This window comes from Pinus tabuliformis, chromosome 6 (genome assembly GCF_031772625.1).
Source record: "Pinus tabuliformis cultivar Carrire ecotype Pingquan chromosome 6, CPIR1, whole genome shotgun sequence".
Taxonomy (NCBI): Eukaryota; Viridiplantae; Streptophyta; class Pinopsida; order Pinales; family Pinaceae; genus Pinus; species Pinus tabuliformis.
This window is the reverse complement of record NC_142292.1, coordinates 869589617-869613410: the sequence shown is the minus strand read 5'-3', so window position 1 is coordinate 869613410 and position 23794 is coordinate 869589617.

Genomic DNA, 23794 nt, shown 5'->3' with positions numbered 1-23794 from the left:
CCAACACATTTTTAATTTAATTAAAAAAAAATATTTATTTAATTACTTAATAGATGTTTGAGTGCTTGTATCTTGAATCTCACATTACAAAAACAAACTACAAATGTTTCTATGTAGATATCTCATATTATTCTCAATAATGCAAGTATTTATTCAATCACTTATTAACCAATTGGTGCATGTATCGTTATGTTACAGTGACAAGTTTTTAAAAAGAAGTGTATAAGGTTTACTCCGCAAGATTATACTGATCTATGTTGATACCTTTGAGTCTAGGTAATACAAATATTTATTCCATGACTTCAGAAGTGCTTGGATGCCTAGATCCTTTATGCTATGTTACAGTAAAAAGTTGTTGGGATGGATAATAAAAACAACTTTGTAGCAAACTCATTCAATTACATTTTTCATATTGATAAATAACTCTGCAAATCACAAAATCAAGACCAATTCAACAAACAATTTGAGCAAAGGTAATGAATTGTCCCCAACTTGAGAGCAATGGAGTTTGGTTTATTTGATTCCTTTCTATGGGATTATAGAAACTTGAAAATTAGTGTTAAGCATTAGACTTTGGAGACGATGTTAGTAGATGAACTACCTTGCACATTGTGGGTTTGCAAACTTTTTTTTTTCTTATACAAGGCAGGGAAACAAAGAATGCATGCATGGCTCCATCCATAGGAAAATTTCTAAGCCTTGGATCTGTAATCTTCCAAACTTATTCTTTGGAGTATTTCATTATCTTCTTCACCCACCCTGCAAAGTTCTCTCCCTCTTCAAATTTGCAAATTCCTAATGACTTTTTTCTTGTAACAGGTTCATGCAAAACCACATCGAAGTTGTATACATAACGTTTTTCATCCACTTGCAAAGTGTACATGTACTCTGGTTCAATCATTACTATTTATTTTTAATGTTAGAGGAAATGACCAGTTAAAGTAATATTTAAATAAAAAAGAAAAATATTATTGCTCTCATTGGTTTAAATTCAAAAAGAATATCAAAAGATGCACACCTTCCTAGTGGATTACAAAAAACTAAAAATTGAATGTTATTTTATCTGATGTAATGTAGCCATAGGTGTCTACAACTTAAGACATGCATTCCAAAGTGTTAGAATGATGAAGGAAGGTTGTCATCTTCTAGGTTCTAGCATTGCCTAACAAATGTTTCCTTAAATATCATTGTGTCGATTGTGAGCAAGTGGAAGAAAATTCTGATTGCTAACAATCATAAGTCCAATAAAATAAAGTTGAAGATATCACTTATCATTATGAATTATTTTTTGTCTAATATTTATTAATCTAATTTATATGGTTTCACCAATGCATTATGATATTTTGGATTCATACATAATAAAACCAGAACCATAACCATGGCTAGATGTCTTCTCATTAATTTACATCTTTCTATTACAATTCACACACACATATGGATATGGAAGTTTGGACTTTAAAAGGAATTTATTAGTTACAACAATGTAGTAGAAAATAGTAAAATTTATAGGCACTTTATCTTCCTTGTTATGTATCTTCCTAACATTCACATTTACATACATCATCAGAACATGCATACAACAAGAGCTATAAGCACAAGAGACTCCACAATAATGACCCCATCCTTTATTTGCACACCTTAAGCTGCCATGGTTGCGCTTGTTGGCAATGACACACAGGGTGTTGGTAGTGCCCATAGATGGAATAGAAGGAGATATAGCCGATCACATTGTTGAGGTGGTGAAAACAAATATAATGGTGAGCATCATACCACCTACACGTTGGCCAACCATTCCATATATGAAATACTTGTTGTCGATGATGTCGAGTAGAAACCAAAAGGAAACTTATAAAAAAACATAAAAAAACCAAAGAAACAGTTACATTAATGAACTCAACTAAAATTTTACTCAACCAAGAGGGTTCGTAAATTTTATGGGTTTTCATTAATGATATTCACAGTCTATCTGGAAATTGGATTACAAGATTATCCTAAAAAAATTATTGCCACAAGTATGATGCCTGTGAATACAGGAAAGTGCTCAGCATTAGCAAAATTTACAAGTGACATGGGACATATGGCACCAACATGTATTAACTTATATCAATTTATTTAATTAGATTACAATATGTTTAATCAGATTACAAGATTCTAATCATGATCCCCATGAAAACTGGTGAGTTCTCAAGGTGAGAAAATTTCATGGGTGACATGGGACAGATGTCAAGAACCCTGAAATAAGACATACAACATTTTAACCCAATCAAATGCTAACAAATTATTTATTTTAATTAAAATAAAAAATACTTTAATGATTTATAAAGTTAAACATTATAACTTGTCATGGTTAATGCTAAACTAATAGTGGTCAACAGACAAATCGATTGCTAGACTCATGTCTAGGCAAGGACTAATATGATTGATGGGGATGTGAGAAAATATACCAAATGCAACATTGAATGTCTGGGTAAAATTAACAATGTTACATATAGTTAAGTTTCATATTAATTAGTTTATTATGATTCAAGAAAGATATCTCAAAGTTATTAATAATCCATTTCAAATATCATGTCCTTCCTAGATAATCTTATATCATTGGTATCCTTCTTGTTTCAAATATCACGTGCTTCCTAGATAATCTTATATCAATGTTATCCTTCTTGTAGACACAAATGTCTAGGGTTGTATTTGAGATGATAATAAGTGAAGGTTGAGAGACTTTGATATATTTGTGCATATCTTATATTGTTGTTTCTAGGTGTAGGTTTCAAGGCCACAACTATCTAAGATGGTTATAAATAGTTAGTTAGTAATTAGTTTAGAAAATACATAATAAGGTGTTGCTATTTATCAGTAGATTAATTTTTTTAAGAAAAAATCCTAGATAATCTTATATCATTGTTATCTTTCTGGTAGATACAAATGTCTAACGTTGTATCTGAGATGATAATATGAAGGTTAAGAGACTTTGATATATTTGTGAAAATCTTATATTGCTACCACTACTCGTAGGTTTCATGGCCACAACTATCTAAGATGGTTATAAAGTGTTGGTTAGTAATTAGTTTAGAAAAAATATAATAAGATGTTGCTATTTATCATGAGATCAAATTTTTAAAGAAAAAATGAAAGATTTGCAAGTGGATTTGGAATAAATGTATTCTTTTAATTTATAAAATAAATGTATTTATTAGTATAAAATAAAATATTATAAATAAAAAATAATATTTTAGAATTTTAACTATTTTAATTATTTAAATATATATATAATTTTTTGAAAATTTTAATAAATTAAATATTATATTATAATAGATAATTAAAAAGTATTATGTATTACAAAGCAATCAAGTTGGGCGGATAACAACATTTCTCCAAATCATCAACAAGAGGGTTTAAAGCCATTACAACAATATATTGTCTATGAATTCAACATGACACTTACGAGAATTGAACCTAGATTGGGAGGAGAACAATCATTTCTCCTACCCACCTAAGATAAACCCAATTAAAATACATACATACATATATTGTCAAAATTTAAAAACTGAAATATTATTGCAGCAACTGGAATTTATTTTTCTAATTATTAATTATTTTAACAATATATCTGTTATGGAAAATATCAAATAAATCACATTGCAACTTTCACAGATAAAACTGCGAAATTAATAGCTCTGGAAATTGAGAAAATGTAGCACACACGCACAATAAAATTGACACCATTATTTTTGGGAAAATGTCCCTGGAAAAACCCAACTTGGGAAAATTGATGCAACAATTGAGGGTTTTTATTATTATGCAGTAGTGAGAAATTCTAAGCACAATAATCGTGATGCCCAACTGGAAATCCTATAGAGAAAAATACTGGCAAAATTGTAGTGAGGAATTTTCATCACCGCACAGGAAGATCTGGGCTCTACCTGCAGCTCCAAGCGAGTCGTCCAAACTGCCTTTGCACTAGTCTGCATCACCCTAATGTAATATCTACCACACTCAGCTTGAATCAGTTTCTCATGTAGCCATCATGTCTGCCACTAGCTGAGAAATTGTTTCTTCGGCTTCTAGGACCCTTTCTCAACCTCTAGAACTTAAGTTGACTTCTCTCCAACTAAATCGAACTTCCCTATAGGGGCTTCTTCTTAGACCCTGTGTCAGCCTCATTGTGGAACTTCTGCCTCTCTACAAATGAATTCACTTGATCTAGAAATCTTCCTCCAACCTCACTCTCCCTATCCCTCACTGTCTGCTTCAATTTTTGGCTCTCTAGAAACTATTGTTTATCTCTGGAACTTGATCTGCCAAGGAAATCGAACTTCTAGTATTCTAGTATATCTTCTCCAAGTGCCCATCAACTTCCTCTTATAATCCATTGTTGGAGCACCAACGACCAAGATTAAATCTTAATCAATGGCTAGGATCTTCTTGGACTCGATCTGTGTGAGTTTCTAGATGATTCACATCTTGACTTAATTAATTTTGATTAATTAACCATATTCCCTAAGTTTAGACTTAGGAAATATTTAAAAATTGGTTAATAATTTAACTCAACCATATCTAGGTGGAATTTCCATAAATGATTGATGGGTTTTGTAGATCTCATGTATTCTAGCCTCTCCACTAAATTTTGTGGCTAGAACACATCAAATTCTATATAAACTAACACATATAAGGTAATTGAAAGGAAAACAATTCCTATTGAGTAGAAAGGCACATTTAATAGTCCACTATGAGGAAGATGTGTAATTCCTTCTATGTTCAGCATGGAGTTGACTTGTGGCATTTAGTAAAAAATATTTAAATGTTCATCCTAAAATATTACAACCTTGATCCATAAACTATTGTGGATATTCCATTGGAAAATTCGTCACAATGGATCTCATAAAAGTATATTTAAAAATACAAAATCTACACTATGAGACTTTATTTCTGTTTAAATTTCTAGATCTATAGGTTATTGTTTATTGCATATGCATGCAAATTATAATTATGTAGAAAATAGAAAATAATGAAATAAAAGCTCACAAGCCACAATTGACACAAAATATATCATGGGAACCTCTTTGGGAGAAAATCCAGTTGGAATGTGAAGTCACTCTACTCTCTTTCTCTAAATAGAAAGTGGATACAAATACAAAGAAGTAAGGCCTCTACCCCGTGGGATACTAAAAAGAAAAAATCCTCTCTATGTACTCTCTCCCTATCCCTCTTGGCTACTCTTCTTGTCTATGGAACAAAATTCCCTTGAAATTAATTGGAACCCCTTTTCCTCCTAGTGGCCCAGTTATAACACAACCCGATAGCCTACTTTTTCTAAGGTTTGAATCCTTCAAATCTTAACTAGATTTACAAAATGGACTCTTATAGAGTCTTTTTAGAACATACCCCCTACTAATGTGAGTCCCAACTAAGGTCAGAAGTAAGCAGTTATTATAATTACCCAACCTCCAAAGTCTCATTTTGGAAATGGGGACTAACTTTTTTTCACTTTACTGGACTTTATCAAAACTTATGGCCATTGGAATTGTTGAGTTAGTCTCATCAAGACCTTTCCAACGATATGAAATTCGATTCAATCTGACTCTTGGTTTAAATGATATGGTCATTCAAATATTGGCCAATCGGTTAATGCCACATCATCCTAACTCACCACGTGATTCTCACATGGTCCCCACATGGCTAGTTGAGCCATGTGTTGTATCACCACCCACGTGGCAGTCCTTCCCCCTTGCCGACAGCTCGTTCATGACTTCCCATTACTTACAAGACCTAATGGATATATTGTTGCATTACAATGTTGTGAGGTCCACTATATAGGATGCAGGCCTGCAAGGCCAACTCATCCCGGGCATAACATCCCGAGAATTCCTCTTGCAGTTCCTCATCGAATCTTCCAAGGTAAACCTTCTAGAACTATGTGGATCATCTTAGACCACACTTCCAACATGTCCCACAACCTTCACTCAACCCCAACCTTCCACATCACTCCAGTCATTCCCTTTTTGATGTAATTTGCACTATCAATATGACCTAGATCCTTTAAACTTTTGGGATAACTCGGTCCACCTACGAGGCTCCCATACGATAATATAATGCATCCACTAGCCCACCTTTCTACGTCCTCATGGAGAGAAAATCCCTAGATTTTTCCACTGTGCCTCCACTTGATACCTCCAAGGAAAATGTTATGAGATATGTGGAAAGTGAAAAATCTCATCTTAGTTCAACATTCCATATTTCTTCAACCTTCATGCTTGGTCATAGCACCTGAACACATGATCTAATAGACTCGATCCTCCCAGCTCCTCTGGACCCTAGTCTTCCAACCCCACGTCATATGTATTATGTTAATGCTTGGGATTTTCCCTTCCATCAAACTCAGCCACGGTGGTTCGATTGCACCTGAGTTGTTTGTGACTCATTGCTCAGCCCTTACCATGATGAGGCTCATCCCTTCTCATTCCATAAGTGTATAGATATATGTAAATCTTGGATTTGGTTGTTTTTTTTTTTGTTCAAGCGACTCTTCCTTTAGCACCTATTATATATATATATATATATATATATATATATATAGCTAAAAACATATACGAGAGACTACAACATAGAAACTATAACCCACTAGACTCTTCATTTCATTCCATCGACCAATTGGTTAGCAGCGACTACGTACCTCTTCACAAAAAGATCATAAAGACCAGACTGCACGTAGGATAAACACATAAATGACCATTTTTTAGAGAGAGCATTCAAGATCATTTTTACATAGGAATTCTTCCTTCCTCATTATTAACATGTGTTGGTAATTAACACAGAGACAAAACATGCTAATTGGTCAATACAAATAATTCACCCATATACAAAGAGTTCAATCTCCTCATTTTTCGGGTGGCTAAAGTTATTTCAAGATTAGTGCATCCATGAATAATGAACTATTTCATAGTATCTTTACACAATTATTTATATTCCATAGTATTGGATGAACAACATTCCTTAGTATTAGCATAAAATTATTTCCCTACAATAAACAGGGATGTAATAGAAAAACAAGCAGAAAATGTGAGAGTGCACTTATCTTATAATAGTTTTGACAACTGAGAGTGGGAGTCTAACTCTCCACCCATCCATAGACAAGCTACAACCATAGTCACTTGTAGCTTCCATCCCCGAGCTAGATTCTGGTGCTTCAGAGGAATTTCAACCAACAAAACAATTGAAATAGATACCATGCAACCACACTGACATCATCCACCAGCTACACACATTATCATTCAATCTTTTTAGACATATTCATATCCATGCCAGGATATAATAGTGAAAATATTTTTTCACTCACATTCAGTAGAAAGGAGTCCACATCAATGAAGGATATTCAGTGGATAAGTTATTATAGGAGAATATAAGTCATGTCTACCAGGTAATTCATTTGTGAAATCATGCACCGGTGATTTCAACACCTGGTGGTTCATCAACTCCCCAAGTACTTAGGTGCTTCTCTCCTAACCTTTGGTTCATCAATCCACGAGCTTCCAGTAGTTATTCAGCCTTCAAGCAAACCATTACTCTCCACAATGTTTTTCACACAACAGGCTTCTTGGAAGGTTCCTCAACTAGTTCATTTTTTTCTAGAGCTCGATCACTATGTCTTGATCACTTCTCTTCTAACTGTCTTACTCCACATATGTGTGAGAATGAATTCTCGCTTTACACCTCCATCCCTTGGAGGAATTCTCTAGTGCTCACCACTATTTCTTTCCACAACACATGCATGAGAGAGTATGAGCGTCTTCTCCTTGTTTAGCATATGCTTTCATATCTTCTCTTCCCATTTCGACTTATTTCATGTCATCCTCAACATACCAACCAACTATCTTTTCCTAGGCGCACACAAGTCATCTTCCTTGGATAACAAAACCCATATCGTCTTCAATGTTTTGTCCTTTTGTTTCTTATGGTTGGAATTTAAAGTACACCTGAGCCTGTCCTCTTCTTTTAGTTTAATTTATTACCCAATCCACCCATTTAAAACCACTCAGCCAACCAAGATTGTTATTTAAAACAACTTGATCCTCAAGTAATCTCCCTCCTCAAGCAACCAGAATTTGTGTCTTTCTCTCAGCCTTTAAATAAATTTCAAATTATTTAGAAAGGGAAATATATTAACCAGGTGATGTTATAGTCCCCTCGCCCTTGGGGGGAAACTGTCCTTGATGTTCAATAACAATATACATCAAAACATGCTTTAGACCAAGCATTTTTTATTATGGAGTTTTATATACATAGTGTTGTACATCATTTACATTATATTTACATTTTCCTTACTCAACAAATAAGAAAAGATATGCTTCCCACATCTATTTATCCATTTCCCACATAGCTTCCTAAGGCCTAGAGAACCTCCATTTCACTTTGACTTTCTCTAGTGCTCGATTTTGGAGTGTGAGATACCTCCCATCCAAGATGCATATAGGTTTCAATTAGAACTCTCCCTCTGGTTCTACATGTAACACAAACTAATAAATCACATGATTACCATCTTGTACATATATTTTAAGCAATGAAACATGGAAAACCTCATGCACTCTAATTCATGGGGGAAAATCCAACCTATATGCAACTAGCCCTATTATTTCAAGCACTTCAAATGGCCCACAAAATCATTGTTCCAGCTTGGTGCAGGACCCAAATTTCAAGGAGCTCTTCTTAGGTCTCACTCACAGGAACATTAGGGGAATTTTGAGGTCTAAAATGTGCCTCCTAAGAAAAATGTACAACCAAAATAAACTTTATAAGAACCAATATGATTCAAGATGATGATGTCAACCATGGGGGATGATTCACCATTTTTGGAGTAAAAAAGTAAAAAGATTACAAAATAATAAAATAATAAAACTACTTCTTCAACTTATCTCCCTAAGGTTTTACTCAAATTTCAAGCGGGAGCACTTGTTGGATGCAAAATTTAACTCCTCGTCCATTGTGTACCCATGTTGAATACTTTTGATGGACCCTACTACACGAAAAATGAGAAATACATGAAAAAATGTGATTATAATCATGTTTTTCATGTATTTCTCATTTTCCATGTAGCAAGCTACACCAAAATTATGCAATATGGGTACTCCTCAGATGAGGAATCAAATTCTACATCCAACGAGTGTTTCTGCTTGAAATTTGAGTAAACCCATAGGGAAATAAGTTGAAAATGCGTGTTGAAAACATAATTTTTTCTTTTTTTCCCTCTAAAATTTGATGATGTAATCTACTCTTATTTTATTATTTCCACTATTATTTTATAATTTCCTTAGGAGGGCCATTTTAGACCTCAAAACTCCCTTAATGAACATGTTCCCCTACTTGGAACTCTTTGTGCACTCTATGTTGGTTCACGTAGCTCTCATGCTTGTTCTATGTTGCTTTTAACTTTCTTTTGGTGTTTTGTATTTCCTGATCCATGTCTTTCAACATATCAATCCTAATAAGGACCCTCTCCACTAGATCTCTCCAACCAATAGGAGTGTTACAACTCCTCCCATAAAGTTCTTCAAATGGGCTCATTCTTAGCAATTATTGATACCCATTGTTGTATGAAAATTCCAGAGGTGGAAGGTACTCTGCCCACTTATTGGGTTGGTGCATTATATATATTCATAGTATGTCTTCAAGAATTATCTTTGTTCTCTCTGTTTCCCATCGGTTTGAGGTTGGTATGTTGTATTGAACATTAGCTCTATTCCCAAGCCTACAAATCATTCTCTCTAAAATTTTGAAGTGAATTTGACATCTATATCTGAGATAATTTTCTTGGGAATTCCATGTAGTCTCACAATCCCCTTTATGAAAAATTGATCCATCTCACTACCTGAATTTGTAGATTTAACAACCATGAAGTGATCCACCATGCTCAACTTGCTGAACACTACCATGATTGCATCATGATGTTTTGAAGTTCTTGACAACCCTATAATGAATTCCATTGAAATCACTTCCCATTTCCATTCTAAGAGTTGCAATAAACCAATTGGGTGCTTACACTCAACCTTTACTTACTAGCACTCTATGCACTTGGAGATGAAATCTACCACCTCCATTTTTAAGCTAGGCCATAAATAAAATTTATTGATGGTTGTTGGCATATTTTGGTAACATGGGTGATTGGAGTATGACTTGGCATGAAACTCCTTTACTACAAGTTTATTCAAGTCGCTACTATTTGGGAGATAACTTCTATTTTTGAATTTAATCAACCCCTTTTTTGTAAGGAAATACCTTATCTTCATTGCTTTAAGAGCCTTGTTGTACCTTATCTTTTAATTGTTGATACTTTATTTCTTTTCATCCAACATTTTTATTCTTTTCTTCAAGATCAGTTCTGCAGGAACTTATAACTGATATATATAATGTAGTTTCACTCTCTTTCTAAGTGCATCAGCCACTCTATTTTCCTTGCCTTTTATATATTTGATTTTAAGTCAAATTCGTTGAGTGTGGCCATCCATATGGCTTGTTGATTAGGTGCTCAAGTTTATGCTAAAAAATCAAACTGTCAGAATTTTGTCAAACTCAGCTTTAGATCGAAGAGCTTGTCATTCTAAATCCAACGATATGAATGACACTCAAATCCGAGCTCATATCCAAAAGTTAGAGAAAGTCAAAGTTCAAGTTTGACTTGTCTAAATGGCAAGATTGGATGACACAGCAAAGGTCCCAGCGAATGAGGAGGCACCAAGTGGTATGTCGCCATTGGCCCTCACATATCGTATATCGCAGGTCACAGGTGGACCGGGTTAAGAATTGTCCCCCAGGAAGTGCCGATTGCTATTTGTGATATGACATATCGCAAGCGCAGGAAAGGAGGAGTTATAGAATTAGCCCCTAGCATGGTCAGGGCTGCGATGTGATATATCACAATCACATATTGCATCTAGTACCCGTCGATATATATATATATATATATATATATATATATATATGATACAGGGATTAATGCCGATTACGATGAGTGATGCGGCATTACAATGAGTGATGAGTTTCGATAGAGGTAAGGCCCCGAATGCGATATTTTATATGTCACAATTTAAGTTCCCGCCGGGTCCGCCAATATTGCATCACACAACATTTTGTTGTTAAAAAGACTCTCAGCTTGCCAAACTTCATCGATTGTGAAATGTGATAGTTCCCAGATGTGATGCCACTATAAGTTGCGATTTAATATCCCATTGGGTCTGCAATATCACAATTGCAAATCACCCACTTCTATTCACAGGCCATAAGAGCCTATAACACTTTCCGATTGTAATTTGCAATATGGCCGAAAGGTTATGGCCCGCGGTGTGGCGAAATATTCGCTCAGTTAGCAGATTTTGGAGCGAATTTGGGGGTTTTTGTTGGTTTTGGAGCAATTTGTGGAACAAATAGTGGGAGAACTAGGAGAAGTCATAACTTCTTCAGTTCTTATCCAAATTGGATGCAAAAAGAGGCTAGATAGCCATTTTTGAGCATTTTGAACTCATTGAGATAGGTTTCAGAGGAATTTGAGCAATGTAAACACATTTTTGTTGTAATTTTGAGCATAATAGAGAGGTACAAGCATTGCAAGCTAGACCAAGGAGACGTAGCCTAGGAGGGGTGAAATCCTCATCAAATCTTTGTGTTGTGTGTTGTATTTTTATGTTCTTTGTTGTTATTTTGCTATTGTTCAATATATGTTTTATGTTAAATTGATCATAACATTTACATAAGAAACTCACATGGGAATCGGTTAATTAAGAAAAACATGGTTAATCCTTAAGCACTTGATAAGCAAATGATAAGCATCTTGGGTTTTATTCTGAATGGGGAATTAGCACATCATTACTAACCTGCTCCATTTCAAATCAAGTTGGTATCAGAGCGCTAGTTTCTTCTTACTAGATTTTTTTGTGAAAGAAGGATTTAGTTGTTTGCAATTTTATGACATGATAACAAGGTTAAAACTCAAAAGTGGAGAAGGAAAGCTACTTGGAAGCCCTGAAGTTGGGTCAAGTGGAAGAAGAACAATGTTGCCAAAGTCTTCTACATCAGTGCATCCTCAAGTTGTAGAAGTTGCAATTGAGTCTTCAGAGACCATGTCTCATGAAGGAGAATCTATCATGACAGAAGATGAGAAGACCTTTAGAATGGCTTTCTTTGATATGACATAGATGGTGAAGGTCCTCTATGAAGAGAGGAATAACAGATTGCAAGGAGAAAGTTCCAAGCCTCCCAAAGGAGAAGGCTCTTTAGGAGGAGGTAATGGAAAAGAGGTAATGGGAATGGAGACAATCCTCCACCCTCTCCACCATCTTCTTCATCTTCTACTTCACAAGAATCTTCACACTCTTCCACTAATATAACCCTTACTCATACTCATCATCATTCTGCAAAAGGAACTGGTAAATCACCTTTTCTAAAAATTGATGTTAAATTTGAGTTTCCTATGTACAATGGAGAAGTTAATGCATAAAATTTGGATAATTGGATTCGTCAGTTTGAGATGTATTATAGAATTCATAACCTTCAAGAGGAGGATATCAAAATTCAGTTGGCTTCATTGAGAATGGAGGGTGTAACACTCATTTGGTGGGAAGAAAGGACTCAAGAGGAGATTAAAAAACATGGTAAGATATCTATTACTTGGTATGATTTCATTGTTGCTATAAAAAGACAATTCTACCCTTTAGCCCATATGAAAAAAGCTATCATGAATTGGAAAAATTTCAGACAGTTAAAAGGTCAAAATGTGTAAGAGTATACTCAAGAGTTTAGGAGAAGAGCTCTTATGCTAGGAGTAGACTTGCAGTCACAAGATACTTTGTTGAAATATATAGGAGGTTTGCATAGCTATCTTAGACATACCATTATTATGTTTAATCCCACGAATCTTGATGAGGTCTGTGTTTAAGTTACACACCTCGAAGCAAGAGGGAAAAATGTACAAGAAGAAGGTAAGAAGAAGTCATTCCAGAGTGGTGGAAATGGAAAGAATATTAAAGGAAATAAGAAGAAAAAATGCTTCTGTTAAGAAAGAAGGGGAGAAACTCATGTGCAAAGATTGTTCCAAACAGGGTCATGATGAAGCGCATTGTTGGAAGCTTCATCCTAAATTAAGACCGAATAAATCTAACAATAAAGGGAAACAAAAGACAAATGTTGTTGTACAACAAGACTTGGGTTTTGACTCAGGTGATGAATCAAATATTGCATCCACAATCACTAAGGGAAAAGCCACGTCAAATGCAAGAAAATAGGAAGCCGTGGCAAGCACCAACATAAAAAATAACTCCAATAACGCTTCAAATGAGGAAAACAGAATTGATTTGTTCCATATCCAAGTTATTTCCAAACACACCAAGATTGATATGCTATTTGATAGTGGATCTCAGGAAAATTTAATTTCTACAGACTTGGTCAAGAAATTGAATCTAGAAACTGTTCCTCATCATAAACCATATCCGTTGGGTTGGATAACCAAGGATGAAAATCTTCAGGTCACAAGGAAATGTGTTTTCAAGTTTTCTATTATTGCGAATTTCATTGATGAAGTCGAATTAGATGTAGTGCGTTGGGTATTTTTGGAATTGTGTTTGGAAGCCCTTATCTGTATGACAGGAAAATCGTTTTCCATAGATTTGAGAACAAATATCATTTGTTAAAATATGGAGTGGATTATATTGTGATGCCATTGCAAGAAGCTTAATTTGTCTTTGGAAAGTGCAAGGCAAATGAAGCGACTGGTCAATTCCAGCAAGAATCTCATGCTCCTTATGATCAAGCAGAAGAATGACATGAAGCATGAATCCTTTGCAGGTTGTGACGTGAAGTTGAAAGCCGAATTGGTCGATGTGGTCAATCAACATGGAGACATGTTTCAAGAACCAAAGGGATTGCCACCAAAAAGGGGAATTCAGCATGAAATTCAACTACAACAAGACTGTCCACTCCCAAACATCAGTATATATCGAATGTAAATTCTAGAAAGTTTAGAAATTAAGAAACAAGTCCAAGAATTGTTAGATAAAGGTGTAATTCATCCCTCTACTTCGCCATGTGGTTCAGAAATTGTTTTGGTACCCAATAAAGATGGAACCTAGCGCATGTGTGTGGAATATCGAGCTTTGAACAAAATTACCGTAAAGAATCGATATCCACTGCCAAGAATATATGATTTGCTAGATCAGTTGAAGAATGAAAAATATTTCACTAAATTAGACTTGAGAAGTGGATATAATCAAGTTAGAATAGTTGAGGAGGATATTTGGAAGACTGCTTTTAAAACCAAACAGGGATTGATTGAGTGGCTGGTTATGCCTTTCGGTCTTTGCAACTCTCTAGCTACATTCATGAGCATTATGAATGATGTTTTAAGATCCTTTATGGATGAGTTTGTAATTGTCTATTTATATGATATTTTGATATTCAACAAATCACAAGAAGAGCATGTCAAGCATGTGAGGAAAGTGTTGGATGTCTTGAAAAAAGAATAGTTATTTCTGAATATGTCTAAATGTGAATTCGAGAAATATTTCTTAGTGTATTTGGGCCACATAGTTGGAGGAGGTGAGCTAAAGATTGACTCCTCTAAAGTTTCGATCATTGTGAATTGGCCAATACCCAAATCAGTCACAAAAGTAAGGATTTTTCTGGGAGCAGCGTAGTACTGGAGGAAGTTCATTGCTAATTTCTCTTCCATAGTAGCTCCACTACATGCTTTGACCAACGTGAAGGTTGTCTTCCAGTGGGGAGTAAAACAGAAAAAAAAAACATTTGATGCTTTAAAACAAAAGATCAGTTCAACCCCATTTTTAGCATTACTAGATTTGAAACAACCATTTGAAATACAAACAGATGCAAGTGACTACGCCATGGGTGTAGTTCTTTTACAACATGGTAAGCCCATTTCATTTCATTCTGAGATTTTTAATGGTGCTATTATTAACTATCCTACATATGATAAATATATTTATGCATTGGTGCAAAGTGTGAAGAAATGGAAGCATTACTTTATGGGTAAAGAAACCATTATTCACACCGATCATCAACCTTTGCAATATCTTCAATCTCAAAAAAAAAATTCAGCAATCAAGGCACTTTTGTTGGATGGGATTTTTACAACAATTCCACTTGGTAATCAAGTATAAGAAAGGTATTTATAACAAACTTGCTGATATGCTTTCTAGACCGGTTGTTAATGTAGCCATTTTACTCGAGAATAAATATGTTTTTCTTGAAAGTTATGTTGAACAATACGAACATGATGCTGACTTTCAAGAGGTATATTCAAACTTGAGACAAGGCCACCAAGTGGAGGAATTAGACTACCATGTACATGATAATATGTTGTATCATTTGGAAAAAAAATTTCCATAGGGAGAGAGAGTAAATGTCACAAGGGAAGTGCAACTTCTCTTATCATTGGACATTTCAGTATAAGTAAAACAGTGGCAAATATTCAGAGGTATTTTTACTGGCCTTGTATGCTTGAAAGTGTGTCATGTTTTATCAAATATTTTTCATTGTGTGCAGTCAGTAAGCCTAGTAATAGGAAACTAGGATTGTACACACCACTTCCAATGCCTTCACATCCATGGGAGAGTGTTTCTATGGATTTTGTAGGAGGTCTTCCTTTATCAAGAAAATGTCATGATTATTTGTACATAATTGTGGATAGGTTCAGCAAGATGTGCATATTAATGCCTTGTAAAAACCAAATTACAGTTGAACAAACAACTCAACTTTTCTTTCAAAATGTACGGGTTCATTTTGGATTACCAACTTCTATTGTAAGTGATTGTGATTCCAAATTTGTTGGGAATTTTTGGTCAAGTTTATGGAACATGATGGACACCAAGTTGAAGAAAAGTACCACCTTCCATCCACAAACAATGTTGAGATTTTCGGTTTTAATAAAATAGGCAAAAATCTCAGTAGGTGACAACAATCAGATTGTGTTGCTATATTAGCTCTATTTTGTTGGGAGAGAGTTAATGCACCCTATATTTGTTGTAAGAGGATTTATGAGGCAGTTAGATTCTCTTAGCTATAAAACAGGTGTTCATACGGATTGGGTGGGGGTGAGAGTTTGTGAGGAAATTGAATATCTTGTAATCTCTTGTTTGATAATAAAGATTGTCGATGCCTATGTTTGGTGGACGTAACCCAGATTGGTTGGGTGAACCACGTTAAACTTCTGTGTCTTGTGCGTTTGATTTTATATGCTGTTGTTTGTCTTTTATTTAGCTGCGCACTGATTGCTCTAACAAACAGATGGTCAAACTGAACTGGTTAATAGGACAGTTATTCATTTGCTAAGAGGATATTGCAGCAAGCATCCTAAGTTGTGGGTTGAACAGTTGCATTATATTCAACATGCTTAGAACCGAGCAAAACACTCTTCTACTCTAACTTCGCCTTTTGAGGCATGTCTTGGTTATTTTCCTAAATCGCCTTTGGATTTCATCTTTAAGAAAGATGTAGCTGTAGTTGGACATAGGGACATAGACAGAGTGAAGAAATTCATTGAGAAAATTCAGTTGATTCACCAAACAGTTCAAGAACAACTAGAAAAGAGTCAAGGCAAGTATAAGGCAAGGCATGATAAGCATTGTGTGGATCATCAGTTTCAAGTAGGTGATGAATTTTGGCTTCACATTAGCAAGGAAAGGCTTCAAGGTGGTCCAATTAAATTTCTGGAAAAGATTGGTAATAATGTTTTTAAACTTGAGTTGCCTTCATATATGAAAATTTACTCCATTGTTAATGTTGAAAATTTGAGATTGTATGAGCCTCCTTTGATGGAAGATCAAGGAGAAAGTGTACAGATTCCATCGATTGAATATTTTTCTCTAGAATTTCTTGATGTGCTTCAGCAAGACACCATACTTGACAGAAGAATGAGGTCATAAAAAAGGGGAAATCTTGATTATCTTCGAGTGGGTCTCAAAGGTACAAATCCATCAAAGGCTAAATGGATTGAAGAGGGGAAGGTGAGGGAACAGTGCCCTCATCTGTTCAATAATTGAATATAATCTTTTGGGGTCCAAAAGGCTTCCAATGGGGAGGAGTGATCATGTGCTCAAGTTTATGCTCAAAAATCAAAGTGTCATAATTTTTTCAAACTTGGCTTCATATCAAAGAACTCGTCATTTTGAATCCAACGGTGTGAACGACACTCAAATCTGAGCTCGTATGCAAAAGTTAGAGCAAGTCAAAGTTCAAGTTTGACTTGTCTACATGGCAGGATTGGATGATGTGGAAAATGTCCCAACGAATGAGGATCCAAGTGGTAGGCCGCCATTAGCCCTTACATATCACATATCGTAGGTCGAAGGTGGATCGGGTTAAGAATCAGCCCCAGGCAGTGCCTATTGCAATTTGCGATATCGCATATCGCAATCGTAGGAAAGGAGGAGTTATAGAATCGGCCCCTGACATAGTCAAGGTTACAATGCGATATATCACAATCGCATATTGCACCTAGTACCTAGCGATAACTATATATATGATACAGGGATTAACGCCAATTGTGATGAGCGATGAGTTCAGTTAGCGATAAGACCCTAGACACGATATTTTATATGTCACAGTTTAAGTTCCTATTGGGGTCTGCTGATATCCCATCACACAACATTCCTCCATTAACAAGACCCTCAGCCTGCCAAACTTCACCGATTATGAAATGCAATAGTTCTCAGATGCGATGCCACTATAGGTTGCGATTTAATATCTCGTCAGGTCTGTGATATCACAATCACAAATCGTTTGTTTCTATTCGCAGACCATAAGAGCTTGCAACACTTGTCGATTATGATTTGCAATACAATTGACAAGTTATGGCTCATGGCGCGGTGAAATATTCGCTCAGTTAGTGGATTTTGGAGTGAATTTGTGGGTTTATGTCGGTTTTGGAGCAATTTGTGGAACAAATAGTGGGAGAAATAGGAGAAGTCATAACTTCTTCAGTTCTTATCCAAATTGGATGCAAAAAGAGGCTAGATAACCATTTTTTAGCATTTTGAACTCATTGAGACAGGTTTCAGAGGCATTTGAGCATTGTAAACACATTTTTGTTGTAATTTGGAACATAATAGAGAGGCCCAATCATTGGAAGTTGGACCAAGGAGACGTAGCCCAAGAGGGGTGAACTCCTCATCAAATCTTTGTGTTATGTGTTGTATTTTGATGTTCTTTGTTGTTATTTTGTTGTTGTTCATCATATGTTTTATGTTAAATTGTTTATAACATTTACATAAGAAACTCTCATGGGAATCAGTTAATTAAGCAAACATAGTGAATCCTTAAGCACTTGATAAGAAAATGATAAGCATCTTGGGTTTTATTCTGAATGGGGAATTAACACAACATTACTAATCTGCTCCATTTCAGATCACTTTCCTTGTATTTAACTTGGGTTGTTCAAATAAATACTTCATCCCTCCATGATCAGTCATTAGAGTGAATTTTCTACCGAAAAGGTATTGTCTCCACATTTTTAGGGCATGTATTATTGAAGTTAATTCCATATCATGAGTTACGTAATTCTACTCATGCTCATTCAACTATCTTGATTCATAACAAACCACGTGACCTTCCTGCATCAAGACTCCACCAAGTCCCTCCTTTCAGGAATCAATGCATATGATGAAATCCTTTTGAGTATCTATTATTCTTAGTAATGGTGCATTAGTTAACAACTGCTTAAGTTTATTGAAGCTTGCAATACAATCAATTGTCCATTATAACCTCTTTCCTTTCTTTTGCAAAGAAATGATTGGACAATCAATCTTGAAGAAATTCTTAAAAAATCTCTTGTAATAGCCTACGAGTCCCATGAAGGAACTAACTTTAGCCACAGTTCTAGGTGTTGGCCAATCCATGATAGCCTCGACCTTATTCGGACCAACTGGTACTCCCATTCTTGAGACTATGTGTCCCAAGTAGTGAATATGTGACTGAAAGAAACTGCACTTACTAAGATTTGCATAAATCTTATGTTATATTAGAAATTGTAGTATTGTAGTCAGGTGTTCTTCATGCTCCTCATTGGTCTTTGAATATACCAAAATGTCATCAATGAAGACTATGACAAACTTATCCAAATAGGGACACAACATGTTGCTCATGAGGCACATAAAAGTTGTAGGTACATTGGTAAGCCCAAAGGGAACTACCACGAATTCATAATTCCCATACTTTGTTCTTAAGGTTGTTTTATTGATATCCTCAGCCTTTATACCCACATGATGATAGCCTAATATTAGATCAATCTTGGAGAATATTTTTTCTCCTCTCAACATCTCAAATAAATCATCGATTTGCGGCAATGGATACCTATTGTTGATGGAAATTTTATTCAATTGTCGGTAATCATGCCAACCTAAGTGTGTCATTCTTCTTCTTAACAAACACAATTGGTGCTCCCCATGGAGACATAATTGGCCTTATGTATCCCTTATCCAACATCTCCTTGAGTTGTAGCTTCAACTCAAATAATTCTGGAGTGCTCATTCTATATAGATCTTTGGATGTTGGATTTGTCCCTAGCACCAATTTGATGGAAAAGTTGACTTCTCGATGAGGAGGAAAATCGGGAATTTCCTCAATGAATACATTTAAAAAATGTTATAAATTAGGGAATTTCCTTAGGATATCACTGTCATCATTATCAACACTACGATTAGCTTTGGTGCTTCTAGATATTTTTATAACAGACAAAACGGATCATTTTCTGCAACTTCTTTTGGCTTGCATAGCTGAAATTAATCTCACCGAAGTGGGATTTTGGTTTCCACACAATATTCTATGCTTTCCAAATTCATCAAGGAAATTAACAAATTTATCATAACAATATACTTTTGTCTGATGTGTATACAACCAATCCATGCCCATCAATATGTTATATGCTCCTAATGGCAGCACATTGAGGTTTGGAACAATTGACATCCCATTTAATTCGATTGGCCAATCCTTCACCCAATACTCAACCCTTATTTTCATTCCCATGGCCAGTTGAACTAGCCAAGACTCATCATTTTATTCCTTATTGAATGCACATTTCTCAGCAATAGTGGGAATAATGTAACAAAATTTGAACTAAGGTCAATCAAAATTGAAATGATTTGGTCACATAGCATACCTTCCATCTCTATAATCATTTCTCGATGATCAGCTTGGCGATTATCTACCACTATGTAAATTTTGGGTATACTTTGAGCTATGTCCTTGACTATATCTACCTCCTATGCATTGTACAGTTTCAGGCCAACATGCTTGTGCTATGGGAAATCTTTCCTTAGATGATTTTCTCTATAAATCCAACACTTATATGGACCCTTCCTATAAATTTTGGCTTCATATTAATTAAAATGAACTCTATTGGAAATGTTGGACTTTTGCTAGTTTTCTTGGTCAACAGGGGTCACACTTTCTCCTTTGGTTGTCTTTTGCATTTTTCCTTTGAGCTTGACATTGCCTTAGATTTCCAATCTGATTTATATTCAAACTTGTGCCTAGACTACTTGTAGAAATTCTTCAGATTTCAAATTACGTTCTCTAATCTATTAAGATCATGAAATTTGATTCTATTTTTGAAAGGTTGTGGCAATTCGATGACATACCTCTAAATATTTTCCTCCTCCTCCTTAAGGTAGGGAACGTAACTTAGCAGCTCTAGGAATTTGGTGGTGTACTCATCATATGTCATTTGTCCCCGTCTAAGATCATAAAATTCCTTCACCTTGGTTTCAAAATATCTCTCAGATAGATTTTTTTCTTCTAAAATACTCCTCAAACTCCTTCTAGGACAATTCTTCCTCCCTTGTGCCCTTTACAATTTTCATATCTTCCCACCATATATTAGCCCTATCTCTAAGGATGAAAGTGGCTACCTTTGCTTTCATGCTATCTGAATAATTGTGGTTTCAGAAAAACCTCTTTATTCCCAATAACCAAGCTTCGACATCATCTTATTTCCTCATTTCACCATCAAATATCATAGGATTAGCCTTTTTAAACTGCTTTGGTACATACTATCTTTCCCTTCTTATCCCATGATGATGATGATAGTGATGATGATGTGGCCTTCTATGAGTTTCCTCATACTACTACTTATGGGTGCATTAGTCCTTTCTAGGAGTACTCAACATAGTTCCTCCTTTATGGTGTCTTCACTAGAAAATCAATGCCTCTTTCTAGGTCTTCTTTCATTTTCCCCATCGGTTCTCTCTTTCTTCCCTAATGGATTTTTTTATTTCTATGGTTTATCTCCAATTCTTGATGCCTCTACCTTTGTAAGCCTGATAAGAATTGCAATATCACTACATTGACTTTAGCTTGCTTTTCTTGCATTATGACAAGTCTCTCATTGTCAGCCTTACAACTCCTTATTTCTTCTCTCAGGCTTCTCAATGTGTCCATCCAATCAAGAGAGTTTTCTCCTCATTTTTTTTCAACTGATATTTCCTCTTCATATCCATGGTATGATTGGTCAGAGCTATACTACACCATTTTACTATTATCTCCTTACATTTTTTTTTTAGACTGTACTACCCTTTATTGTTTTCTTGGTCCTTAAACTTCATCTCTTTAATCCATAGTGTCTTTTATGTGTTGTCATAAACATACACATAAGTGTTATATTTTAACAAAATTTAGTTACATAATTTACACCATCACCTTAGCTTGTTAATGGAAATATGATGGTTCATAGCTAGCTGCAACATTACACCTTGATTAGAATACTAGTATCAATAAAATCAAATTTGTTGTTAGTTCCATATCACAAGCATACCAATACACATAAAATCATACACACATTCCATTCACAACAATAGGAAGGTTTCAAACTCCTATCAATAGGATTTAAGATCTCACTGGATTCATAAAGGCCCATTGTTGGACCTTTGTCTATATTCCTCCTGTGATAGAGCTCATCTAGTCTAATCATTGAACTTAGAAACTTAATACCACTCTATAACATATCCCCTACTAACCCCAGTCCCAACTAAGCTCAGAAGGAATCAATGAATATAATGGCAACTCCAAAGTCTCATTATGGAAATAACAAAAATGTATTCTATGACTTTCTCAAGACTTATGAATGATGCATAGTTGCGTCAGTGTCATTGATACCTTTCCAACAATATTAAATTTACTTCAATCTGACTCCCGATTTCAAAGATATTTCCATTCAAAGATTGGCTTATGGTTGAATGCTACATTATCCTAACTCACCATGTGGTGCTCATGTGGTCCCCACATGGTTAACCAAGCCATGAATCATATCACCACCCATGTGGCAGTCCTTCCCCCTTGCTCTTGGCTCATTCACAAATTCCCATTACTTACGGGACCCAGTGCATATATTGGTGCATTACAATGCCACGAAATCCACTACATAGGACCTGGGCCCATGAGGCCACCTCATCTTGGGAATAACATCCCAAAATTCCTCTTGCAGTTCCCTGTCAAATTTTTTGAGGTAAACCTTCCGGGACTATATGGATCCTTATTGACCACACTTCCAATGTGTCCCACAACCTTCCACATAATCTTGGTCATTCCCTTTACGACACAATTCACACTTCTAGGATGACTTGGCCCCTTTAAAATTATGCAATAACTTGGTCATCCTATGAGGATACCTAGTGCCAATACGACACATCCGTTGGCCCACCTTGCCATGTCATCCCGGAAATAAAATCTCAAGAATTTTCCATAGTGCCTCCACTTGATACCTCCAAGAATTTTTTTTTGAGACACATGGAAGGCACAAAAGCTCAACTTAGTTCAATGGTCCATATTTATCCAGCCTTCACACTCGGTCATAACATATGAACACACCATTTAATGGAGTTGAGCCTTTCTGCTACTTCGGGCACTAATATTCCATCCCCACATCATATGAATTACATGAATTCTTGGGATTTTCCCCATCCTAAAAAATTGGTCACAGTGGTTCTATTTCACTTGACTTGACTGCAACTTAGTGCTCGACCCTTACAACGATGAGGCTTAGCCATGCTCATTCCATAAGTGTATAGATATATGTAAAGCTTAGTGATATATATATATATTATATATATATATATAGAGAGAGAGAGAGAGAGAGAGAGAGAGAGATAGATAGATATAGAGAGAGAGAGAGAGAGAGAGAGAGAGAGAGAGAGAGAGAGAGAGAGAGAGAGAGAGAGAGAGAGAGAATTACCATACACTAGAGACTATAGCTTAGAAGCCAGAATCCAAAGGACTCTTTATTTAATTCTGTCGACTAATTAGTTAGAAGAGGCTACCTACCTCTTCACACACAAGTTATACATACTAGTCCACACATAGGACAAACAAAAAAATGACCATTTCTAAGAGAGAACATTCAAGATCATTTCTACATAGAAATTTTTCCTTTCTCATTATTAACATGTGTAAGTCAGTAACACAGATACCAAACATGCCAATAGGTCAATATAAATAATTTACCCACATACAAGAGTTCAATCTCTTCATGATCAGGTGGCTTAAGTTATTTCAATATTATTACATCCATGAATAATGAACTATTTCACATGATATTTACACAATTATTTACATTCCTCAGTATTGCAAGAACAACACTCCTTAGTATTAGCATAACATTATTTCCCTACAATAAAAAGAGATGTGATAGAAACACAAGAACAAAATATGAGAATGCACTTATCTTATACGAGTTATGGAAACTGAGAGTGGGACTCTAACTCTCCACCCAACCATAGAAAAGCTACAACAACAATCACTTGTAGTTTCC